We start from the raw sequence: 27,412 nt of genomic DNA on the forward strand, positions 1-27,412 counted from the left end.
AGAAGTCCATGTATGGTGCATATGACAATTTTTGGTTAGTCAGAGCATTAAATTGACCTAACCATTTTATTCTGTCACCACTTTCAAATAAACTGGAATGTGCTGGGCTGCTTATAAGGCACCTCTGTCCCATAGAACCTTGGTGTAGGTCTTTTTCTGATCAAACATTCCCTTTTCTGGAAACTTGAGACTCAGTGAGTCAGCACAGTCTGTCCAAGGTTGCAGAGAAATAAACGGCAACACTATAGCCCTCTGGCCTGTTTTCCAGGTACTATTCATTAGCTCTTACCTTCTGATTCAGCCTCTACGTTTAATCAAATGATGTGAGTATGCCCAGTGTTTGGGGAAAAACTCTCACTGTCTCTGGCTAGGTCAACTTCTGTTAACCATCCATTATCCAGAATTCCGATATCAGAGTGTGAACAACTTCAAGCCTCTGCAATAGCAACAAACCAGTTTTGATGTGGAAGGGGGAACAGTGTTGGGAACAGATAAATGTGTATTTTAAGGAATTCTTTGTCCAGACTTAGAGCAGACAAAACTAACAGTAGTAACGAGGAAGTCGTGGAAACCTAGAGATTATAGTAGTACCATTGACTGTCTCACCAGACTGAGCCCAGAAACACAGAAGCATTGAAGACATGACTGAAGCAAAAGAAAAATATAATTGAATCAGAGAATATTTGACACACAACAGGATAAGGAAAGAAAAAAGATTGTGTGAAGCCCAGGACCAGATGGCTTCACAGGTGAATTCTATCAAACATTTAGAGAAGAGCTAATGCCTATCCTTCTAAAACCCTTTCAAAAAATTGCAGGGGAAGGAACACTTTAAAACTCATTCTATGAGGCCACCATCACCCTGATACCAAAATCAGACAAAGACAACACACAAAAAAAGGAAATTATAAGCCAATATCACTGATGAACATAGATGTAAAAATCCTCAACAAAATTCTAGCAAACAGAAATCAATAACACATTAAATAACTCATACATCCTGGTCAAGTTGGGTTTATTCCAAGAATGCAAGGATTCTTCCAATATATGCAAATTAATCAGTGTGATACACCATATTAACAAATTAAAAGATAAAAACCATATGATTATCTCAATAGATGCAGAAAAAGGTTTTGACAAACTTCACCACCCATTTATGATTAAAACTCCAAAAGATGGACATAGAAAAGGAACCTCCCTCAACATAGTAGAGTCCATATATGATAAGCCCACAGCAAGAAAAGAAGTTGTATGGACAAGAGAGGGCATGATGACTATGAGATATAAACACTAAGAGTCTGTGAGAAAGAAAGGACCAAATAGAGGAGGCCAGCAAAGGAATTTATCAAAAAATTATGATAGATCTCAGCCATCTCTCAAAATGTGGTTGGTCTAAAAGTTGATATCAGGCATCATCCCTGGAATAACATGGTTGTGATGTGGAGGGTTGCATTTAATATAAGGATAAATCAGATCACCCCAGGGATCACAGAGGGGTGTTACTGCATACAAAATTTGCCAAAGACCTTCAGACATGAAAGTGCAATGGTGGCTAGTGACCGTGAGGCCAGGGGCCCACACATTGCCTGGCATTTAGGATTAATAAGTTCACGCTATGTATTCTGAATGCAATAATGAATGAACTGTCCTCATTGTCATCTCACAGAGTCTTCGGCTACAGAGAATTGTAAACATGTGCCATTGGTTTATGGGTGAATGTGTTATAGGTGGTGTTCTGCCGTGTGGACTGGAAAAGGCAAGGGAGCATGGAATCTGAGAGTGACTTGAGCAAGCCTAGGAAACCTGACCTGATACTTAGGTTATTCAAGTGTTTTGTAACTTGTTTAAAAAGAGATGCTCTTTATAAGCCTTCTGCTTTTGTAAGTGTGTTGTTCATTCTGTTGAAGTATTGTACATGCCACTATGCTCAGCTGAATGGGGGTATTTATTTCAATATGTCTAGGACATCCCTCGGAGAAGGCAGTGGCACCCCACTCCAGTACTTTAGCCTAGAAAATCCCATGGACAGAGGAGCCTGGTAGGCTGCAGTCCATGGGGTCGCTGGAGTCGGACACGACTGAGCGACTTCACTTTCACTTTTCACTTTCCTGCATTGGAGAAGGAAATGGCAACCCACTCCAGTGTTCTTGCCTGGAGAATCTCTGGGACGGGGGAGCCTGGTGGGCTGCTGTCCATGGGGTCGCTAGAGTCGGACACGACTGAGCGATTTCACTTTCACTTTCATGCATTGGAGAAGGAAATGGCAACCCACTCCAGTGTTCTTGCCTGGAGAATCCCAGGGACGGGGAGCCTGGTGGGCTGCCGTCTATGGGGTCGCACAGAGTCGGACACGACTGAAGTGACTTAGCAGCAGCAGCAGCAGGACATCCCTAGTGGCTCAGATGGTGAAGACTCTGCCTGCAATGCAGGAGACCTGGGTTCAATCCCTGGATGGGAAAGATACTCTGGAGAAGGAAATGGCAACCTACTCCCATATTCTTGCCTGGAGAATTCCATGGACAGAGGAGCCTGGTGGGCTACAGTCCATGGAGTCACAAACAGTCAGACACAACTGAGTGACTAACACTTTCACTTGATAAAAGAATGTCTTTCTCTCCTCCCCACCCCCTCAATGACCTGCAACTCAAAACAATGTGAACAGATAAATTTTAAAGAGCAAATTAGGAAAAGGACAGGTTCTTAGAGTTGACCAAGGCATGGTTTTAACTTTTATAAACAGCCAGCATGTAAAGCAGCTGTATAAAAATTGTCTGTTACTGATTCTTTTCAGGGAACATCTTTGTAAATAGACCCCCACCCTCTGGGTACCATTTAAGTGTCCCTTTGTCAAATTTGCTAGCTTCCCCCAACTGTGCCTCATTTTAAACACAATGAGGGCAAGTGGACTCTGCTGGCAGGAGCTAGTCTGGGGGACTGAAAAATAAAACCTTTAATTTTTAGAAAAAAAAAATCTTCACCACAGAGATTTCAGAGGAGTCTTGGTGTTGATTCCAGAGGACAAACTAATGCACAGATGGATGAACAATACTTCCCAAGAGGCTCCATCATTTTTTAGTACCGTCAGGGAAAGATGATTTCAAATCCGAGTCTTACTTGAGGATGCTTCAGCTATTCTCCAGCTAGGCAATTGTGGTTCTAATCTTGAAGAGGCTGCGTTGCTATCTTCCGTCATCTTTCTACCTGCCAATGTATCAACTGGGATATTATTCAGAAAGTAAAATGTTACTACGAAAGAAAATACAACAATTTGATATGTCCTACCAATACTATAGAAAACATCCAAAGATATTGTTCATTAAAATGCATTTTGGTGAGTTCAGAGAACTGCTACAAAAATAGTTGGCTCTTGTTTGCATAATATAGGACTATAGCAACAATATCTGCACTGTGTTATTAACCTGTTTTGCAGTAAATGGTGCTTACTTATGACCTTGGACATGTGGTATCCATTAAGTAACATCTCCAAGAATGGATATTTACTTACTTGTTATTAATAAACAAAAACCAAAATGTCTAAAATAATTTGCATGCATGCTAAGTCACTTCATTTGTGTCCCACTCTTTGTGACCCTGTGGACTGTAGCCCACCAGGCTCCTCTGTCCGTGGGATTCTCCAGGTAAGAATATTAGCGTGGGTTGCCATGCTCTCCTCCAGGAGATCTTCCTGACCCAGAGATAGAATGTGCTTCTCTTATGTCTCTTGGCATTGGCAGATGGGTTCTTTACTACCAGCACTACCTGGGAAGCCCCTAAAATAATTTAGGGGAAAGGAAAAGTAAATGGCGAATGTTTACAGTCATGAGGCTTCCTGAAGGTATCAAAAATGCAGATTGCTAAGTCGCTTCAGTCGTGTCCGACTCTGTGCGACCCCATAGATGGCAGCCCACCAGGCTCCCCCGTCCCTGGGATTCTCCAGGCAAGAACACTGGAGTGGGTTGCCATTTCCTTCTCCAATGCATGAACGTGAAAAGTGAAAGTGAAGTCGCTCAGTCATGTCCAACTCTTAGCGACCCCATGGACTACAGCCTACCAGGCTCCTCTGTCCATGGGATTTTCCAGGCAAGAATACTGGAGTGGGGTGCCATTGCCTTACTTAGACATTAATAAAAATAATACAAGGTTTTTTTTAAATGCATTTTGTAAGTTTCTAGAGGGATGCTTTCAGAGAAATGTAATCTGGTATTAAGCCTCTGAAAGTGGTCATTTCCTGATGATGATTGTGGTGGGGAAGGTGATGATAAAGAAGGAGATGATGGAGTTAGAAGAGGATGAGGTGCCTTAGGTGTAGGTTTTCCCTGCCCATTCTCACATAAATTCTTAGACTAAATAATGAAGAATCCTTCTCCTCCATACAACTAATGAAAGGAAAATAGATGAGTGATGTGAGTGGCCAGGAGGGCTGACTAGCGATCACAAACAAGGTTTGGAAGTTTCCCGGGAGTTGATAGACTGTAGAAAAAGAGTAAAGAAGATGATGATTTTTTTTTTAAATCTAGGTAACCCCAGGATGGAAAGGATACTTAGCCATCAGTTTTATAAAAGGTAGCCTCATGATAGTGCCATCATGTTTCTTTTTTTTTTTTTAATTTTCTTTTATTTTTAAACTTTACAATATTGTATTAGTTTTGCCAAATATCAAAACGAATCCGCCACAGGTATACCTGTTTCAACACATGTTGCACTTTACCTGTGAGAGAAAGTAAGTTCCAGGCAACTCTTGGGAGCCTCAGCCTGAAAACATGGGATGTGCTCTTACCCTTCCGTGTGCTTCTGCACAGCTCAAAAAAGGACTTCTGTTAATAAGGATGACCTTGGGTCACTAAGGAGCTTCCCTGGTGACTCAGATGGTAAAGAATCTGTCTGCAATGCCAGAGACCCAGGTTTGATCCCTGGGTTAGAAAAATCCTCTGAAGAAGGAAATGGCTACCCACTCCAATATTCTTACCTGGATAATCCCATGGACACAGGGGCCTGGCAGGCTAACAGTCCATGGGGTTGCAAAAAGTCAGACACAACTGAGCAACTAACTCTTTAGGTCACTAAAATACGTACACACACACACACACTCAGAGTTACAGATAATCTATTATTAACAACTACTTGTAACTTTGTGTGTGTGTATATGTATTTAGTGACCTAAGGTGATTCTTATGAACAGAAGTCCTTTTAGAGTGAAGTGTTGTTTGTTTTAGAAGGACATTAATCAGTGAAAACTTGGAAAATGTGAAAGTAGAATTAATTTTGAAAAGTTCTATTTAATGTATTCAGAAGTGATTCCCTAGAGATTCCTGAGAGCTGAGGTGTTATGGAATTTCACTTAGTGGCTGGCTGGATTCAGGTTTTATAAAAATATTCTGACCATTCAAAAGGATCTACCAGCGACATCAGATAGCTTTACCTCCTTGTCCAAAATGTGTAATTTTCTTGCCACTTATAATTTCTCCCAAAATACTTTCCAGAAGGAAGTCAGCCTCATAGAAGTCAATGTCTTAAGGAACTCAGAAAAAAATATTACAAATTTTCATGAAAAAAGAAAAAACATTCAGTCTTACAATTAAGTAAGGACTTCTTTACATGAATAAACTTATTAGAGCTGGAATCATGGTAATGCCCATTGAATTGATAGGCCTACCCAGTAATGCTAATAAAAGCCTCTTAGAAACATGTTTTCAGCCAATAAATGTAAAGGACATATGCAAGTCTTTAATCAGGCACTTTTCTAATTGTGGGAATGCATTTTACTCACTGGCAAGCAGATACCAATTTTTAATTTTTTTTTTTTTTTTTTTTGGTCTATGCTGTGTAGCACGTGGGATCTTAGTTCCCCAACCAGGGATCGAACCTGCACCCCTTGCAGTGGAAGTGTGGAGTCTTAACCATTGGACCACCAGGGAAGCCCCAGATATTAGTGTTTATAATGGGTGAGAACTAGGTTTTGGCTGCTTCAAAATGACTGTAATTTTAGGTCTCAAAAGTAACATTCTATTCATAAATGTAGCTGACAAATTTAAAATATTTTATTTCTGCATTCAGAGCATCCCTATAGTGAAGCTGAGTTAAAGTATACCATTAGGAAATTCCCTGAAAACTCATCATTGCTGTCCATAACAAAGCAACACAGATTTTAACAGTGAAATAGAATTGAAGCCTTTTCTGTTGGTGACATGTGTCCTTCCATCTTTCCACTGGGTAATTTCTTCCTTCCATCCTTCATTCAACAAATATTTGTAAAGTGTGTACCAACCGTTTAAGTTCCAGGTGTTAGAACTATAGCAGGGAACAAAACAGTGAAGATGGGCAATAAGCACAGAACTGTCTGCTATAATATTAGCTGATGATAAGTACTGTGTGGAAAAATAAAACTGGCAAAGGGGACAGAGGAAGATGGGCTTTCTGTTTTAGCTTGGATTTTGAGAGTTTCCCTAGAGGTGGCATTTGAGTACAGACCTAAATTAAGTGAGGGAGTGAATCATGCCGATATCTAGGGCAGTGATTCCTAACCAGGGGTGATTTTGCCTCTCAAGGGATATATGGTGTCTGGAGATGCTATTGGTGGTCACAGTCTGGTCTGGGGGGTGGGGAGGTGCTACTGGCATCTAGCAAGCAGAGGCCAGAGATGCTGCTAAACATCCTGCCATGCACAAAACAGCCCCCTGTAACAAAGGGGACCCCGAAATGTTAATATCACTGAGGTTAAGAAACCTCCATCAAGGGAAAGAATATTTCAGGCTAAGAAGGAAGTTAATAACAGCAGGCTGAGAGATGGAAACTTGCCTGGGACATTTGAGGAAAAACTAGGAGGCTGTGTGGCTGGTACACAGTGACAAGGGATATTTACCAGGAAAAGAATTTGAAAGATAGCTCACAGCCAAGTCATATGGAGTAACAGTTGAGACCTCTGTTCTCTGTTCTCTGCCTCTGCTTGCCACTTTACTAAGCTTCTATTCCACGACTGTCCTTGGAAAGCTAGCCAAGCATTGCTAGCAGATGTCCTGGGAAACTAATTCTAGAGTTTTATGGGAGAAAAGAGTTTCACCTACTTGTTTACCTGAAGAATGAGTTTTCCCCAGCCATCTTGCCCAGTGATGGAAGATCTTACAGTTGGGAGTTTACTATCCAAAGATCAGGAAGATCAGTTCACTAAAGTTCTAGAATAGAAGGCTCTGATATGGTAGTTACTACTGTTACATGACTGTTTGAATTTAAATTGATTGAAATGAAATAAAGTTAAAAATTCAGTTCTTCAGATGTTCTAGCCCACATTACATGTGCTTAATAGCCACATGCAGCTATGGCTGCCATATTGGACAGCTCAGCCATGGAACATTTTCATTATTGTTCTGTTGGGCAATACTGTTTTCAAATAATTTAATGTTAACTATATAGGGAACTTTTGAATTGAACAGTTTATTCCTTTTGTGAGAGATAAGGAAACTTAACTGACATGCCTCAGATAACCATATCAGTTAATTTTTACCCCACAAAAAAAACACCTGAAAATTTAGTAGGAGCTTAAAATAGATCATTGGTTCACAATTCTTTGGGGTAGCAATTTGGGCTGGCCTCAGCATGGCTGTTCTGGTTTGGGTTGGCTTCATTCATGTAAGTGATGGGTCAGCTCTGACTTAGCCAGTGGTGGTTGGTCCCAGATAGCCTCAGCTGTGATGCTCATTATCTTCTCTACTTGTCTAGCATTTCTAACTGACAACTTTGTATTGTTCACATGGTGGCAGTGGCAAGGGTCATAAGAACAGGCGCCAAAGCCCGGGTTTGGAACTCCCATAGCATCACTCTGCTTCATTCTAATGCTTCATTCCATTGAAACTTTATGTCTTTGATTTCTTAAATATTTGGAAATTTTAAAGAAGCAAAATAAAAACCCTGGATTATAGCAAATGGAATACTCAGTTAGTACACAGGACATTCTCTCTATAACCCTATGTAGGAAAATGATAGATAACTTTAACTAAATACTTAAAATATAATTTCTTTTTTAAAATGTATGGAAAATTTTTTGAGAAGATGTTTCAAATCATTGATACAGGTAGGAGCCGGGAAAATGGTTATCTGAAGCAGAAGCCTGATTTTGGAAATGGAGATACAGTGAAGGAAATCGGGCTAAAAGCTGGTGTACCTGAACACAGAAGGGTCTCAGAGTAGGGACAGAATAAGGGCTTAGGGTCAGTGCTGCGGTGACAGGTAGAAAAGACTGCGGAAAATTGCAATCCCAGGTATATAACGCAGATGTTAGGCAGCCTCATTGAGCATAGCTATGATCAATGTTTTTGTGTAAGTAATCTCTTTAAAATTATATTCACAATTCTGCTATGGAAGTTTAACAACCTCTTTTCAAAGCAGGTTGGCAGAATGTATTAAGGGACTTAAAAACGTTGCTATAGTCAAACAATCTGACAGTCAAAGTGACAATAAAGCAATCAGTAAATCAATTATAGTAACCATTAAAAATAACTTTTTTTATATATTTTTTCATTAAACAGCAAAATATTTACACAACAAGGTTAAGTGGGGTAAAATGGTCAAGTCTGTGTATATAGCTTTATTCTAACTTTTAAATAACTATTTTCTACAATGAAATATGTTTTTAGAATATCGTAAAAAATGTTATCATCATAAAACATTATAAAATGTTTTAAATTTTTACTTGATATAATGTAAAATATTTGAAAACTATTCACCTCTGAGCAGGGTTAGAGGTGAATATTGCTTTTAGACAAAAAGTCAACAATTTAGAAAGGAATAAATAGATTCAAAGTAATACATGAAGTTATTGAAATCCTTCCTGAAGCACCTCTTAAGGATGGTAAGTTGAAAAGATGTTTTATTACTCAACAGAGTTCTGTTTTATTGTTTTTAAAGAAAAAGACATCTTCAACCTTCTTCAGAAACTTCAAGGACAGTCCTCAGTTTTATAATCTTAGAAGATATCCACCTCTTTTGACATTTCATATATTTCAGTCATAAGCACTTCTTAGTCTTCCTAAATTTACCCACTCATGAATCTTATTTTTTTACATTCAGAATTTTTTTATTGTTCCTTTTTTATTACTTAATGTCTGTGTGATTAAAAATTTTAAACAGTACAAAACAGGCACAATGAAAAATAAGTCTTCCCCCATTATCCCTCCCATGAGACACTATTATTTTCACCTCTGATGTATTCTTCCATCAATAGTCTATGATTTACAAGCATTTTTTAAATGTATAGACTCTTGCCTCCCTCCCTTTTTCTTTTACAAATGAGACCGTATTATACATTCTGTTCTCCAGTTGGCTTTTTTCCCCTGCTTTACTTATGGGAGATGATTTCATATTAGCACTTGGAGGTCTCTCAGTCTTCCTGAAAACCATATGGAATCCTGATTTCAAGTCTTAAGCTTTAACTGCTCTCTGTCTCCTAGACTGCTTTTATGCGTTGCTCTTATCCTGACCTTCCCCAGGCTCTTCATGCTGAGATATTAAGTGACCTCTTGGAAGGGCAGACTCTCCACTGTTCTTCAGGGGCACAATAAAGCTCCTTTCATTGTCTCCAGACCTTATGGATTGCAAGGAGGTGACTACTAGATTGACATGTGATTAGCTGGCACAGTTGGCTCATGTTTAGCAACCCACTCCAGTATTCTTGCCTAGAGAATCCCATGGACAGAGGAGCCTGGTGGGCTGCTGTCCATGGGGTTACACAGAGTCAGACACGACTGAAGCGCCTTAGCAACAGCAGCAGCATAGTTGCTTGCTTTACATTGTTGTATTAGTTTCCGATGCTGTACAATGAAGTGAATCAACCATATGCATCCATATATCCCCTCTGTCTTGGATCTCCCCACCCACTCTATCTACCCCTTTAGGCTGTCACAGAGCACCAAGCTAAGCTTCCTGTGTTTTACAGCAGCTTCTCACTAGCTTTCTGTCTTACATGGGGTCGTGTATATATGTCAGTCCCATTCTCCCGGTTTGCTCCCTCCTCTATTCACGTGTCCATCCTCTGCATCTGCATCTCTGTTCTGGACGGTCCATAGAGGATCCTCAGGTCCTCTCGGGGGTGGAAACGAGTTTGGAGCTCCTGGTTCAGAATCTGGTTTGCATCATTTCTCCTCTCTGTGTTATTCTCCACTTGCCCACACTGCAGCTTCTATTTTGCTTTTCTGCCCACACACCAGAGAGCTTGTTCTAAGCTATGAGTATTACTCAGTGACTTTGTTTTCTAACTTTAAAAACAAGTTTAAAGGACAGAGTATCTTCAGCATTGCAGATAGAGATTTCATATTTCTACTTAATACCCTGTGTGTTATGGGCTCTGATCTCCCTAGTTAGATGCCATCTTTAAAGTCCAGGCATTATCCTTGCAGTATGCAGGCTCTGATTTGAAAGCTTACCAAAACTCAGGTTAGAACTCGGCTTCTCAGGGACTTCCCTGGTGGTTCAGTGGTTAAGACTTTGCCTTCCAATGCAGGAGATGTGCATTTGATCCCTGGTCTGGGATCTAAGATCCCACATGCCTCACAGCCAAAAAAACATAGAACAGAAGCAATTATTGTAACTAATTCAATAAAGACTTTAAAAATAAAAAATAAAGAACTAGACTCTTCAGTAAATAGAGTTTGTGTTAGTCGATCAGTCATGTCTGACTCTTTGCGACCCCATGGACTGTATCCTCTGTCCATGGGATTCTCCAGGCAAGAATACTGGAGTGGGTTTGCCGTGCCCTCCTCCAGGGGGTCTTCCTGACCCAGGGATAGAACCTACATCTCCTGCATTACAGGAGGATTTTTTACCATTGAGCTACCAGGGTAGCCCCTCACTAAGTACCCTTATTTATAAATTCGCTGACCTCTTTGGAGTCAGTGTCTTTAAAAATGTTCTTTAAATGCTTATCACAGTGGCTCTTAAATTTTGTGGTCTCAGATCCTCTTTATACTCTTACAAATTACTAGGGACCCCAAGAGCAGGTTGTAGCTTTCTGTATTTACCATATGCAAAATTAAACCTGATTAAAAAAAATTAAAACATATAATATTAGCCCAGGAACATATAATATTAGCCATCAGAGCCATAATAACATCATTCCAGGCATTTCACCTCTAAAAAACTCCTCAATATGCTTTGCTAGAACGAAAGCAAAAAAGGTAAATGCTGTCTTATTGTGAAAATAATTTTGACCTCATAGACCTCCCAAGCAGAAATGCAGGGACCCTTAAGGATCCCTAGACTTCACTTTAAGAACTGCTAGTCTGTTGTATACATTTGAAACAGTTACTTTTTAAGAAGAACCAGGTATTTTCTGTCCAGAAAATACTTTTTTCCACTGCTACTGAAGTGCCCGATGGAGCTCCATGGCGAGAACAGGAAAGAAATAAGCATTTATTAAGTACATTCTCACTGCCTCTTCCATCATCCCTCAATTCCAGTTAATCACCAGTCTCACTCCATTTACAGTCATTCATTTCTACTGATATTGGCCTAGTTTAGACTAGGATTGTCTCTCACCTGCATTAATGCATCAGCCATGCAGCTCACCTCCAATCCTCCTGTCCTTCCTCCACACTATGGCCAGAGTTCATCCTAAAACCCCAAAGAGAACATGTTTGACCCTGGGAATTCTCATTGACCCTTCAGTTCAGTTCAGTTCAGTCGCTCAGTCATGTCCAACTCTTTGCGACCGCATGGACTACAGCACGCCAGGCCTCCCTATCCATCACCAACTCCCAGAGTTTACTCAAACTCATGTCCATCACGTCGATGATGCCATCCAACCATCTCATCCTCTGTCATCCCCTTCTCCTCCCACCTTCAATCTTTCCCAGCATCAGGGTCTTTTCCAGTGAGTCAGTTCTTTGCATCAGGTGGCCAAAGTATTGGAGTTTCAGCTTCAGCATCAATCCTTTCAGTGAATATTCAGGACTGATTTCGTTTAGAATGGACTGGTTGTATCTCCTTGCAGTCCAAGGGACTCTCAAGAGTCTTCTCCAACACCATACTTCAAAAGCACCAATTATTTGGCACTCAGCTTTCTTTGTAGTCCAACTCTCATATCTGTACATGACTACTGGAAAAAGCATAGCCTTGACTAGATGGACCTTTGTTGGCAAAGTAATGTCTCTGCTTTTTAATATGCTATCTAGGTTAGTCATAGCTTTTCTTCCAAGAGTAAGCATCATTTAATTTCATGGCTGCAATCACCATCTGCAGTGATTTTGGAGCCCCCCAAAATAAAGTCTCTCACTGTTTCTGTTGTTTCCCCATCTATTTGCTATGAAGTGATAGACCCAGATGCCATGATCTTAGTTTTTCTGAATGTTGAGCTTTAAGCCAACTTTCACTCTCTTCTTTCACTTTCATCAAGAGGCTCTTTAGTTCTTCTTCACTTTCTGCCATAAGGATGGTGTCATCTGAATATCTGAGGTTATTGTATTTCTCCCGGCAATCTTGATTCCAGCTTGTGCTTCATCCAGTCTAGCGTTTCTCATGATGTACTCTGCATATAAGTTAAATAAGCAGGGTGACAATATACAGCCTGGACATATTCCTTTCCCTATTTGGAACCAGTTTGTTGTTCCATGTCCAGTTGTAACTGTTGCTTCCTGACCTGCATACAGATTTCTCAAGAGGCAGGTCAGGTGGTCTGGTATTCCCATCTCTTTCAGAATTTTCCACAGTTTGTTGTGGTCCACACAGTCAAAGGTTTTGGCATAGTCAATAAAGCAGAAGAAGATACATTTCTGGAACTTTCTTGCTCTTTCGACGATCCAACAGATGTTCTCAATTTGATCTCTGGTTCCTCTGCCTTTCCTAAATCCAGCTTGAACATTTGGAAGTTCACAGTAAATGTATTGTTGAAGCCTGGCTTGGAGAATTTTGAGCATTACTTTACTAGCATGTAAGATGAGTGCAGTTGTGTCGTAGTTTGAGCATTCTTTGGCATTGCCTTTCTTTGGGATTGGAATGAACACTGACCTTTTCCAGTCCTGTGGCCACTGCTGAGTTTTTCCAATTTGCTAGCATATTGAGTGCAGCACTTTCACAGCATCATCTTTCAGGATTTGAAATAGCTCAACTGGAATTCCATCACCTCCACTAGCTTTGTTTGTAGTGATGCTTTCTAAGGCCCACTTGACTTCACATTCCAGGATGTCTGGCTCTAGGTTGGTGATCACACCATCATGATTATCTGGGTCATGAAGATCATTTTTGTATAGTTCATCTGTATATTCTTGCCACCTCTTAATAACTTCTGCTTTTGTTAGGTCCATACCATTTCTGTCCTTTATTGTGCCCATCTTTGCATGAAATGTTCCCTTGGTATCTCTAATTTTCTTGAAGAGATCTCTAGACTTTCCCACTCCATTATCTTCCTCTACTTCTTTACATTGATCACTGAGGAAGGCTTTCTCATCTCTCCTTGCTATTCTTCAGAACTTTGCATTCAAATGGGTATATCTTTCCTTTTCTCCTTTGCCTTTCGCTTCTCTTCTATTCACAGCTATATGTAAGGCCTCCTTACATTTTGCCTTTTTGCATTTCTTTTCCATGGGGATGGTCTTGATCTCTGCCTCCTGTGCATTGTCACAAACCACCATCCATAGTTCATCAGGTACTCTGTCTATCAGATCTAATTCCTTGAATCTATTTCTGACTTCCACTGTATAATCATAAGGGATTTGATTTTGATTATACCTTAATGATCTAGTGGTTTTCCCTTCTTTCTTCAATTTAAGTCTGAATTTGGCAATAAGGAGTTCATGGTCTGTGTCACAGTCAGCTCCCAGTATTGTTTTTGCTGAATGTATAGAACTTCTCCATCTTTGGCCGCAAAAATATAATCAATCTGATTTCGGTATTGACCATCTGGTGATGTCCATGTGTAGAGTCTTCTCTTGTGTTGTTGGAAGAGGGTGTTTTCTATGATCAGTACATTCTCTTGGCAAAACTCTATTAGCCTTTGCCCTGCTTCATTCTGTACTCCAAGGCCAAATTTGCCTCTTACTCCAGGTGTTTATTGACTCCCTACTTTTGCATTCCAGTCCCATATAATGAAAAGGACATCTTTTTTGGGTGTTAGTTCTAAAAGGTCTTGTAGGTCTTCATAGAACCGTTCAACTTCAGCTTCTTCAGCATCACTGGTTGGGGCATAGACTTGGATTACTGTGCTACTGAATGGTTTGCCTTGGGAATGAACAGAGATCATTCTGTCGTTTTTGAGATTGCATTCAAGTACTGCATTTTGGACTCTCTCTTGTTGACTATGATGACTACTCCATTGACCCTTCAGAGGAAGTTTGACTTCCTTCTCCTGGCTCCCAAGGCCCTTTCATGAGTGGACTCTGCTGACACCTCCAGTGTCACTTCCCTTCCTTCCACTGCCCCCATGCTCTACCCCAAATTCCTATCTTAACCATTTTCATTTGCTGAGCACCTGAATATGCATGCTCTTTGTCACATTTAAGCCTTTAAATGTGCTATCTTCACTGTCTGGAACTCCCTAGCCTTTCCCTGCTAAGACCCACTGGTTCATCAGCCCTCAGTTAAATGTTACTTCCTCCAGGAACACTTCACCACTACCACCATCCCGGTGGTTAGAGAAGGTCCTCCTCTTACTTGTTCCCAACATAGGGGCCCTTCTTGCTGTTGTAACACTTATTTTCTTACACTGTACAGTAATTGTGTTGCCTGGTTGTGTCCCTTGAGTCTAAAAGCAATCTGAGGTAAGGCAACATGTCTGGAATCATTTATATTCTCTGCCTGCAGCAGTTTCCAGCATATAATGGATACAGGGTACATAGTCATTGAATGAGGAATCCAGCAGTCAACTTTTTAAGTACTCTTTAGTGCTCCCTAATAAATCCTTTATTTCATTTCATCCTCTTAACTAAAGGAGATGCTATTTCCCTCTATTTTGTGTTTAAGGAATTTGAACCTTGTTTTTTAAAATTAATAAAAAAATTTTATTGGAGTATAGTCGCTTTATAGTTTTGTGTTAATTTCTACTGTACAACAAAATGAATCAGCTATATGTATATATCTGCATATCCCCTCCTTTTGGGGTTTCCTTCACATTTAGGTCACCACAGAGCACTGAGTAGAGTTCCCTGAGCTATACAGTAGGTTCTCATGAGTTATGTATTTTATACGTAGTGTCAATAGTATGTATGTGTCAGTCCTATCTCCTAGGGGCTTCCCTGATAGCTCAGTTGGTAAAGAATCTGCCTGCAATGCAGGAGACCTCGGTTCAATTCCTGGGTCAGGAAGATCCACTGGAGAAGGGATAAGCTACCCACTTCAGTGTTCTTAGGCTTCCCTTGTAGCTCAGCTGGTAAAGAATCCACCTGCAGTGTGGGAGACCTGGGTTTGGTCCCTGGGTTGGGAAGATCCCCTGGAAAAGGGAAAGGCTACCCACTCCAGTATTCTGGCCTGGAGAATTCCATGGACTGTATAGTCCATGGGGTCGCAAAGAGTCAGACACAACTGAGTGACTTTCACTTACGAATCTCCCAATTCATCCCACACACCCCTTTCCTCCTTGGTGTCCATATGTTTTTTTTCCTACATCTGTGTCTCTGTTTCTGCTTTGCAAATGAGATTATCTATTATCTATATGATTTTTCTAGATTCCACTTTGTTTTTCTCTAACTTACTTCACTCTGTATGTATGACACTCTCTAGGTCCATCCATGTATCTACTAATGACCCAATTTCATTCCTTTTTATAGGTGAGTAATAGTCCATTGTATATACAGGCCTTTACTTCTATGGCCTAATCATCCCTGTAGCTAGGAAATAGTGAACCTGGGATTTGAATAATTTTCCTACCACACTATGCTGAAATAAAGGGATCACCAAAATGAGGGACAACTGACAGAAATGAGTGAAGTTTCAGGTGAGTTTTTCAAGAGAGAATTCAGGCAAAGAATCATTCTGACAAAGCAGTTGGATCCCCTTTCAACTTTCACTTAGCATGGATGGAATCTTCCCAATCAGAACTCAGAATAAAGCCACTGAAAATAGTTATTGGGGGAAATTGATCCATTTCATCTTAAAAGTACTTTCCCAGTTGGCAGTCTTGAAAATGTCTATGCTCCTATAGCTTTATTGGCTTTTATTTTTTGTGTGTGTCCCAAGAGTTCCAGTGACTACAACATGAAGGTTACACAGACTTATTTCACACGTAGTGGAAAATTTTATGTCTTTCTCTCTTCTGACAGCACCTTGTTACACTAATTAAATCCCTGTGGGTGGTTGTCTTCCAGTTCAGCCCGTTTGTTCATGTTTATTTTTCCAGAAAGAACTCAGAGAAATTTTGAAAACAGAAAAGGAATTAAAAATATCATTTTATTGCTTTTATATTTTAAAAAAGCATGTCCATAGTAGAAAATACAGATAAGCAAACACAGAAGAAATTTTAGAACTCTTTTAATTCCACTGCTGCTGATATTTTGGTAATTACCCTTCTTATCTGTCTTACTGTCATGCACAGAATCTTGCTCTTTCAGTCTGTGTCTCTGTCTCTTTCATTCATGTGTGTGACTCTATACGTACTTTTTAATTTTACCATTTAATATACAGAACTAATTCTTAAAAAAATCAGCCTGTTTAATTGCCATTTAATGCAAATGTCCCAAGCCTTTAATCATCTACCTCAGTGCTTCTCAAACTTAAATGCATTGTGAATCACTGGCTACCGCTGCTGCTTAGCTGCTTCAGTCATGTCCAACTCTGTGCGACCCCATGGACCCTAGCCTGCCAGGCTCCTCTGTCTGTGGAATTTTCCAGGCAAGAATACTGGAGTGGGTGGCCATACCCTTCTCCATGGCATCTTCCCAACCCAGGGATCGAACCTGGGTCTCCTGCATTGCAGGCAGATTCTTTACCACTGAGCCACCAGGGAAGCCCAGAACTATTCAGAATGCAAAGGCTCATACCTGGCTCCAGACCTACTGAATCAGAAAATGCATTTTAACAAGTTCCAGGTGACAGTGAGGGGCATCTCTGGTGGCTCAGCAGTAAAGAATCCGCCTGCACTGCAGGAGATGCAGGTTTGATCCCTGGGTCGGGAAGATCCTCTGGAGAAGGAAATGGCCACCCACTCCAGTATTCTTGCCTGGGAAATCCTTGGACAGAGGATCCTGGTGGGCCATAGTCCATGGGGTCTTATAGAGTCGGACATGAATGAGCCACTAAACAACAGCAAACAACAGGTGAAAGTGGTGGGGTTGGTCCAGGGACCACATTTCAGTAGCAAACGTTGACATCCTGCCTGAAACATGCTGTGTCCCTAGAGTCAATGTGTCAGAGTTTATGTGACATAGTCCCATGTTGTCAAACATCAGAAATATTTCCAGTTTCCCTGTAAGGATGAGGCACATCTTTATAAGCATTAGCCCACGTCCAACATCATTTCTTAGGAATAATATCTGTAAGCAGTTTTCTGAGTCATACATATTTTTAAGGGGGAAAGAGTTTATTTTTAAAGAGTCCAAGACAGTAATTAATCCCACTTCACGGCACATAAGACTCAAATGTAACTGTGGCACTTCCTGTCACGACTGCATTTCCCCCTATCTGCAGGGAACCAGCACAGAGCTTTTTTGATATTTTTGGTAATTGTGACCACAGTGTTGTTGTTATTCAAAATGCCTTCCCTCTGTCCTTTCTTAAATTCATCTAATCTTATTCACTCTTTAACAAGCAGTTTTAATCTCACTTTCTCCAGAAAGCCTTCCCTAGTTGTCCAACTGACTGTGAACTCACTTGCTAAACATTTACATTGTTACTCCCTCAGCCAGTTATCTCAAAGCACACTTATTTACTTTCCCTTGATGCCATTTAAATATGACACTCGGCATCTCTCATCTCTATGACTAGATTGTGAACTGCTTGAGGGAATGTGTGCTCCATCCAAGTCCTTTGAGACTCCCCTCACAGGGATCTACTCCAGAAGGGATGTGGGTGCAACTGAAAGAGCCACAGTTTGGAATGAGAAGGTCTGTGTTGGAGGCCCAGCTTTGTCATTTACCATCTTGTGTGATGGAGGAGCAAGTCATTTAACCTCTCTGAGCAATTGTAAAGTAATTGCTACTGCTGCTGCTAAGTCGCTTTAGTCGTGTCCGACTCTGTGCAACCCCAGAGACAGCAGCCCACCAGGCTGTGTAAGTTGTCATGTGTAAGTTGGGGATAATATCTGTGCAGTTTACTTAATCAGGTTGCTGTGCAAATTAAGATTCTAATCCATTATATTGCTTTCCAAAATTTAAATAATTCTCTAAAACAATCTCAACTTAGTTCTTAGATGTCTCTAAATTTTATCTCATACATGCAAACCTCTTTCATCTTCTTCACCCCTTACAAAAATGAGCATATCTTGGACTCAAAGACCTTTACCCAGCACCAGTATCCAGCAGGAATTAAAGAGCATTGTCTTGTTTTCATTGCATTTATTTACTTTCTACTTATGACAGGCAATATTGGTTTTCTAGTTGTAGGAGTGACATGAATTTCACTTTTTAAAAAAAATATAAATTTATTTATTTTAATTGGAGGTTAATTACAGTACTCTTGCCTGGAAAATCCCATGGACGGAGGAGCCTGGTGGGCTGCAGTCCATGGGGTCGCTAAGAGTCCAACACGACTGAGCAATTTCACTTTCACTTTTCACTTTCATGCATTGGAGAAGGCAATGGCAACCCACTCCAGTGTTCTTGCCTGGAGAATCCCAGGGACAGGGGAGCCTGGTGGGCTGCCGTCTCTGGGGTTGCACAGAGTCGGACACGACTGAAGCGACTTAGCAGCAGCAGTAGCAATTACTTTACAATATTGTATTGGTTTTGCCATACATCAACATGAATCCGCCACAGGTATACACGTGTTCCCCGTCCCGAACCCCCCTCCCCCCTCCCTCCCCGTACCATCCCCCTGGGTCATCCCAGTTCACTTTTTAAATAAACTATTTTACGTTAGAAAAGGCAAGTTAGTGTAAAGTAACATGCTTGATAAATAGTACAGCATAAGTTATGAAAATATGGCAAAATATCCTGCTGCTGTTATAAAAATGACTGAAGTTCGAGAAACATCTTACCATGGGAAGCCACATTCCAACTGTAAAGCAATACACAGATGTCAGTTGTCATTTTAGCTATTATTATGTAACCTATTGGAAGTCCAGTTCTGTGAGTTGTTCTCCAAGAGCCCATGATATAATAGTGTTAGTTGCTCAGTCATGTCTGACTCTTTGCAACCCCATGGATTGTAGCCCACCAGGGTCCTTGGTCCATGGAATTCCCAGGCAAGAATACTGGAGTGGGTTGCCATTTCCTTCTCTACATAATATGATAGATTCTCAAAAAAATTACACAGGTGTGATTAAAAATAGACTCGAGAGTTGGGGAGAACAAGATGGCGGAGGAGTAGGTAGATGTGGAGTACATCTCTTTCCATGGATACATGAGGAATACATCTTCAGACACAGAAGTGCATCCAGAACACCAGCTGAGAGCAGACAGGAGTACCTGACCAGAGGAAAATAATATATAGAACCAAAGTAGGATGAAGGAAGTAGAGGAAAAAACAGGGGTGTTAGTAGGACTGGACCTGCCCTCGGCGGGTGGGGGAACTGAAGCAGGGGACCAATCCCCACATCGGGGCAATTGTCTGAATCAGAGGAGAAACATTTAAGGCTGAGAGTGAAACAGCTGATCTGTGGCAGCCTAAATGGAATGAGAATCAGACAGTCCTTGCCACAGCCATACATACCCTGGACAGGGATGTGGGTCCCCTAGAAGGTACAGCAGCTGGGAGCTGGAAATTAGGGGTTGTGGAGCAATCCCACGGTGAGGGCTGCTGTTGACTGTGGAGAGACAGATCGAGGGCATGTGAGGGAGGAGATTGAGGTTGGAAATGCCTGTGAAGGAAAGCGATACTGCTGAGTCACGCATAGTGGGTAGAGCCATCACCATGGCCTCTCTCTCCCCACATGCCAGCATCAGCAGCGGAACAATAGAGACATTGGCCCATCAAAAGCCTGACACGCTGAACTACAGAGCAGGATGCCACCCAGAGTGCTCCTTTAAGTGAATGATGCAAACTACAGAAAAGGACCCTACCTTTAAGTGCCTGATGCACTGATCTACAGAGTAGGACCCCAGCCAGGGGGCACCCCCTATGTGCCTGATGCGTGGAACAACAGAAGAGGACCCCAGGCAAGGGATCCCTCTAAGTGCCTGAACGGGCGCCTACGGAGAAGGACTGGCCAAAGAGGCCTTCTGATCGCCAGCTACAAGAGGCTTGATAAAGACTCTGATAGGGCTATAACTCCTGCTGTGGAGGCAGTCTGTGTCCCTGCACACTTGACGCCACCAGGGTCCCCACAAGCTAAGCAGCTGCACCACCTTCACGCTCAACTCTCACTGGGACAGAGCTGCAACAGGCAAAACAAGTCTTGTGTCTGTGAGTGCAGGGTCGCTTCGGTCGTGTCCAGTTCTTTGTGATCCTGTAGACTGTGGCCTGCCAGACTTCTCTGTCAGGGAGGTGGGTTCTCCAGGCAAGAATACTGGAGTGTATCGGCCAATACTGGTTGCCTTACCCTTTTAGAGCACTGTATTTTCTGCTGCCCTCGCCACCAACTCCCCTGAGTACCTAGTGCTGCCAGAACCCCTGTGACCCAAGCAGCTGCACCACATCCACACCTGGCTCTCACGGGGGCAAACCCAAGCCCTCCAAGGCAGCTACAGCAAACCCCAGTGGACGACCCACAGGCAGAGGTGGAAATAAAACCACAACTGAAACCCAGGGGCAGTGTGGCTAAAGAAGAAGACCCAAAACCTTCAAATTAAATCCACACGATCAACTAGGCAGACTCTGTGTCTGGAATATATAAAAGATCATTGAGTGTTCCCACAAAAGCAAACACACTAGTTCTGATAGCTGTGGACATTGGAGGCAAGAACACACAGGAGTAGGACCAGATTAGAATCTGAGCTGGCCCCACAGCAGGTCAGAGATCAGCACATAGTTGGAGGGCATCCTAGGGAGGTGAGGTGGAATGTGACTCCCAGGGAGGGAAAGGACTTTGACAGCAGCAACTCAACAAAAACATTTATTAATCTTATGTTTTGACTTGTTCTCTAGATTCTTTTGGATTTCTTTTTTCTTTTTCCTTTTTTTCCTTCTCTGTTGTAGTTGTCAATTTTATTGGCACTATGAAATCTAATTAAGCTTTTGAGCTTTCTTTTTCCTCAGTCACATTTTTTATTGTTGTTATAAACCTCTGCCTCTATGTTGGGCTTTTGCAGTTCTGTGGAGTTTTCCTTTTTCTTTTTTTAACTTTAATTTTTAATTTTTTAAACCTATTATTATTTTTTCTACATTTATTCCTTTGTTTGCTTTTCCTACTGTTCTTTTCCCCTTGCAGTTAATCTTTAATATATGTAAATCTTCATCTACCTTTATTTAACTTTGCATTATCTATTCTTTCTTTATTTTCTTTCTTTCCTTTCCTCTCAACATATTTGTTAGTTTTGTTTTCATTGCTTTATTCCCCAGTTGGTACCTTGCTTTAGTTTTGTTTTCCAATTTGTGCTTTAGTTACTTTTGTTCTTAATTGGTAAATAATAATTTTTGGTTTCCTTTGTTTTCCAGGCCAATACTTTATTTTTGTCGGACTGTTTTGACTTTGCTCATGGGTGTACATATATATGTGTATATTCCATTATTTTAATTATTATTTGCCTGATTTAATAACTGCCATTTGTCTGGGGTTCATCCTTGGTTTCTTAATTTTGGATATTTGTTTACTCTCCCTTAATGCCATAACAATCCACTTGTGGAATCTTAGTTCGGGACCAGAGAGCAAGCCCTGAGCCTTTGGAGTGGGAACACTGTCTCTAAGACACTAGACTACCTAACCCTAGGGAGTATCAAATAGTGAGAACTCACACAAAGGAAACCACTTGTGTGCAAGACCCAGCATCACCCAACCACCAGTAGCACTCTGTGCAGGATGCCTCATCTAAACAACAAACAAAACAGAAATACAAACCCAATCATCAGCAGACAGGATTACCACCTCATTCAGCCTTGCGCATCAGAGGAAAAACAAACAAACAAACAAAAGCTCAGCACAAATCTCACCCTACACAAAGCTTACACAAACCACTGGACCAATTTTAGGAGAGAAGAGACCAAAAGGAAGAAACAATTCAACCTTGAAGCCTGGGAAAAGTGAAAGTGAAAGTGAAGTCACTCAGTCGCTCTTTGCGACCACATGGACTGTAGCCTACCACGCTCCTCCATCCATGGGATTCTCCAGGCAAGAATACTGGAGTGGGTTGCCATTTCCTTCTCCAGAAGCCTGGGAAAAGGAGACCTCAAACACAATAAGTTAAAAAAAAATAATGAAAAGGTAGAGAAATATTACACAAATGAAGGAACAAACTAGAAACACAGAAGTCCAAATAAATGAAGAGGAAATAGGCAAACTATCTGAAAAAGAATTAAGAATAATGATAGTAAAGATGATCAAAAACCTTGAAAACAAAATGGAGAAAATGCAAGAAGCAATTAACAAAAGACCTAGAAAAACTAAAGAATAAACATACAAACAACACAATTACTGAAATTAAAAATACTCTAGAAGGAATCAATAGCAGAATAGCTGAAACAGAACGAATCAGTGAGCTGGAAGATAAACTGGTAGAAATAACTTCTGAAGAGCAGAATAAAGTAAAAAGAATGAAAAGAACTGAGGATAGTCTCAGAGACCTCTGGGACAATATCAAACGTGCCAACATTCAAATTATAGGGGTCCCAGAAGAAAAAGATAAAAAGAAAGAGTATGAGAAAATTTTTGAAGAGATTATAGTTGAAAATTTCCCCAACATGGAAAAGGAAATAGTCAAGTCCAAGAGGCACAAAGAGTCCCATACAGGATAAACCCAAAGAGAAACACCAAGACACATACTAATCAAACTAACAAAAGACTGCTACTGCTGCTGCTAAGTTGCTTCAGTTGCATCAGACTCTGTGCAACCCCATAGACAGCAGCCCACCTGGCACCTCTGTCCCTGGGATTCTCCAGGCAAGAATTCTGGAGTGGGTTGCCATTTCCTTCTCCAATGTGTGCATGCATGCTAAGTTGCTTCAGTCCTGTCTGACTCTGTGTGACCCAGTGGACAGCAGCCCACCAGTCTCCTCTGTTCACAGGACTCTCTAGGTAAGAATACTGGAGTGGGTTGCCATTTCCTTCTCCCAACAAAGACTAAACACAAAGAAAAAATATTAAAAGCAGCAAGGGAGAAGCAACAAGTAACATACAAGGGAAACTCCATACATTTAACAGCTGATCTTTCAGCAGAAACTCTGAGGGCCAGAAGGGAATGGCAGGATATCTTAAAGTACTGAAAGGGAAAAATCTAAAACCTAGATTACTGTACCTGGCAAGGATCCCATTCAAAATTGTTGGAGAAATTAAAAGCTTTTCAGACAAGCAAAAGTTAAGAGAATTCAGTACCACCAAACAAGCTTTACAACAAATGTTAAAGGGACTTATATAGTCCAGAAATACAAGAGAAGAAAAAAGATCTACAAAATCAACCCCAAACAATTAAGAAAATGGCAATAGGAACATATATATTAATAATTACTTTAAATGTAAATAGATTAAATGCTCCAACCAAAAGACACAGACTGGCTGAATGGATTAGAAAAACAAGAGCCATATATATGCTACAAGAAACTGACTTCAGACCTAAAGACACATATAGACTGAAAGTGAGAAGATGGAAAAATATATTCCGTACAAATGGGAAGCAAAAGAAAGCTGGAATAGCAATCCTCCTATGAGACAAAATAGACCTTAAAGAAGATTACAAGAGATAAGGAAGGACACTACATAATGATCAAGGGATCAATCCAAGAGGAAGACATAACAATTGTAAATATGTATGCACCCAACATAGGAGCACCTCAATACACAAGACAAACACTAACAGACATAAAAGGAAAAATTGACAGTAATGCAATAATAGTAGGAGACTTTAACACCCCAGTCACAGCAATGGACAGATCATCAAAACAGAAAGTTAATAACGAAACACAAGTCTTAAATGATACATTAGATGAGATGTATCTCATTGACATCTTCAGGACATTCCATCCAAATGCAGAAGAATACATCTTCTTCTCAAGTGCACGTGGAACATTGTCCAGGATAGACCACATCTTGGGTCACGAATCCAACCTCAGTAAATTTAAGAGAATTGAAATCATATCAAGCATCTTCTCTGACCGCAACACTATGAGACTAGATATGAATTACAATAAAGAAACTGTAAGAAACACAAACACATGGAGATTAAACAACACATTTCTAAATAACCAACAGGTTACTGAAGAAATCAAAATGGAAATCAAAAAATCCCTAGAGACAAATGACAATGAAAACATGACAACTCAAAATCTATGAGATGCACCAAAAGCAGTTCTAAGAGGGAAGTTTATAGCAATACAATCCTACCTTAAGAAACAAGAAAAACATCAAATAAACAACCTAACTGTACACCTAAAACAGTTGGAAAAGAAGAATGAAAAAAAAATTAGTAGAAGGAAAGACATCATAAAGATCTGAGCAGAAATAAATGGAAAAAAAAAAGAAAGAATAGTAAAGATGAATAAAACTAAAAGCTGGTTCTTTGAGAAGATAAACAAAATTGACAAGCCTTTAGCCAGACTCATCAAGAATAAAAGAGAGAAGAATCAAATCAACAAAATTAGAAATGAAAAAGGAGAGGTTACAACAGACAGTGCAGAAATATAAAGGATTATAAGAGACTATTATGAACAACTATATGGCAATAAAATGGATAACCTGAAAGAAAAGGACAGATTCTTAGAAAAGTTCAAACCTCCAAGAATGAACCAGGAAGAACTAGAAATTGTGAACAACCCAACTACAAGCACTGAAATTGAATCTGTAATAAAAAAAAATCTCCCAAAAAACAAAAGCCCAGGACCAGATGGCTTCACAGGATAATTCTGTCAAACATTTAGATAAGAGCTAATGCCTATCCTTCTAAAACTCTTTCAGAAAATTTCAGAGGAAGGAACACGTCCAAACTCATTCTACGAGGCCATGATTACCCTGATACCAAAAGCAGAGAAAGACAACACACAAAAAAAAGAAAACTGCAGGCCAATATCACTGATAAACTAGATGCAAAAATCCTCAACAAAATTCTAGCAAACAGAATTTTGCTAGAACACATCAAAAACACATCAAAAAGCTCATACACCATGATCAAGTTGGGTTTATTCCAGGAATGCAAGGATTCTTCAATATATGCAAATCAATCAATATGATACACCATATTAACAAATTGAAAGATAAAAATCATATGATAATCTCAGTAGATGCAGAAAAAGTCTATGACAAAATTCAGCACCTATTTATGATTAAAACTCTTCAAAAAATGGGCATAGAAGGAACCTACCTCAACATAGTAAAGGGCATATATGATAAGCCTATAGCAAACATTATTCTCAATGGTGAAAAACTGAAAGCATTCCCCTAAGATCAGGAACAAGACAAGGGTGTCCACTTTTGCAACTGTTATTCAACATAGTTCTGTAAGTCCTAGCTACAGCAATCAGAGAAGAAAAAGAAATAAAAGGAATCCACATCATGAAAGAAGAAGTAAAGCTCTCACGGTTTGCAGATGACATGATACTGTACATAGAAAACTAAAGATATACTAAAGATATACTTTAGTATATACTAAAGTGTATACTAAAGATAGTATATAGAAAGTATCAGATAAAGATAGTATCAGAAAATTACTAGAGCTAATCAGTAAATTTAGCAAAGTTGCAGGATACAAAATCAATACCCAGAAATCCCTTGCACTTCTATATACTAACAATGAAAAATCAGAAAGAGAAATTAAGGAATCAATCTCATTCATCATTGCAACAAAAAATTAAATATCTAGGAATAAACTTACCTAAGACTTTATTTTTTGGGGCTCCAAAATCACTGCAGATAGTGATTGCAGCCATGAAATTAAAAGACGCTTACTCCTTGGAAGGAAAGTTATGACCAACCTAGATAGCATATTCAAAAGCAGAGACATTACTTTGCCAACAAAGGTCCATCTAGTCAAGGCTATGGTTTTTCCAGTAGTCATGTATGGATATGAGAGTTGGACTGTGAAGAAAGCTGAGTGCTGAAGAATTGATGCTTTTGAACTGTGGTGTTGGAGAAGACTCCTGAGAGTCCCTTGGACTGCAAGGAGGTCCAACCAGTCCATTCTAAAGGAGATCAGTCCTGGGTGTTCTTTGGAAGGAATGATGCTGAAGCTCCAATACGTTGGCCACCTCATGCAAAGAGTTGACTCATTGGAAAAGACTCTGATGCTGGGAGGGATTGGGGGCAGGAGGAGAAGGGGACAACAGAGGATGAGATGGCTGGATGGCATCACCGACTCGATGGATGTTGAGTTTGAGTGAACTCCAGGAGTTGGTGATGGACAGGGAGGCCTGGCATGCTGCAATTCATGGGGTCGCAAAGAGTCGGACATGACTGAGCAACTGAACTGAACTGAACTGAAGGAGACAAAAGAACTGTACACAGAAAATTATAAGACACTAATTAAAAAAATCAAAGACAACATAAACAGATGGAGAGAAATTCCATGTTCCTGGGTAGGAAGAATCAATCTTTAGTGAATCAATCTATAATGAAAATGACTCTACTACCAAATGCAATCTACAGATTCAATGCGATCCCTATCAAAATACCAATGGCATTTTTCACAGAACTAGAACAAAAAATTTCACAATTCATATGGAAACACAGAAGACCCTGAATAGCCAAAGCAGCCTTGAGAAAGAAGAATGGAGCTGGAGGTATCAACCTTCCTGACTTCAGATTATACCACAAAGTTACAGTCATCAAAACAGTATGGTACTGGCACAAAAACAGAAATATAGACCAATAGAATAAGATAGAAAGCCCAGAAATAAACTCATGCACCTGCGGGTACCTTATTTTTGACAAAGGAGGCAAGAATATACAATGGGGCAGAGATAGCCTCCTCAATAAATGGTGCTGGGAAAACTGGACAGCTACATGTAAAAGAATGAAATTAGAATACTTCCTAACAACATACACAAAGATAAACTCAAAATGGGTTAAAGACCTAAATGTAAGACCAGAAACTATAAAAGTCTTAGAGGAAAACATAGGCAGAACACTCAATGACATAAATCAAAGCAAGATCCTCTATGACCCACCTCCTAGAGTAATGGAAATAAAAACAAAAGTAAACAAGTGGGATCTGATTAAACTTAAAAGCTTTCACACATCAAATGAAACTATAAGCAAGGTGAAAAG

General features: G+C 40.2%; 1 protein-coding gene and 1 non-coding gene across 5 annotated transcripts in view; one reads left to right on the forward strand and one right to left on the reverse strand.

The window, feature by feature from the left end:
* Positions 1–27,412, forward strand: part of SLC24A2 (solute carrier family 24 member 2) — a 288,084-nt gene that overhangs the window by 72,250 nt on the left and 188,422 nt on the right. The window lies entirely within an intron of this gene.
* Positions 16,848–16,918, reverse strand: TRNAC-GCA. Its single transcript has one exon. It is a non-coding gene; the product is annotated as a tRNA-Cys (tRNA).

Source organism: Bubalus bubalis, chromosome 3, assembly GCF_019923935.1.
Source record: "Bubalus bubalis isolate 160015118507 breed Murrah chromosome 3, NDDB_SH_1, whole genome shotgun sequence".
NCBI lineage: Eukaryota > Metazoa > Chordata > Mammalia > Artiodactyla > Bovidae > Bubalus > Bubalus bubalis.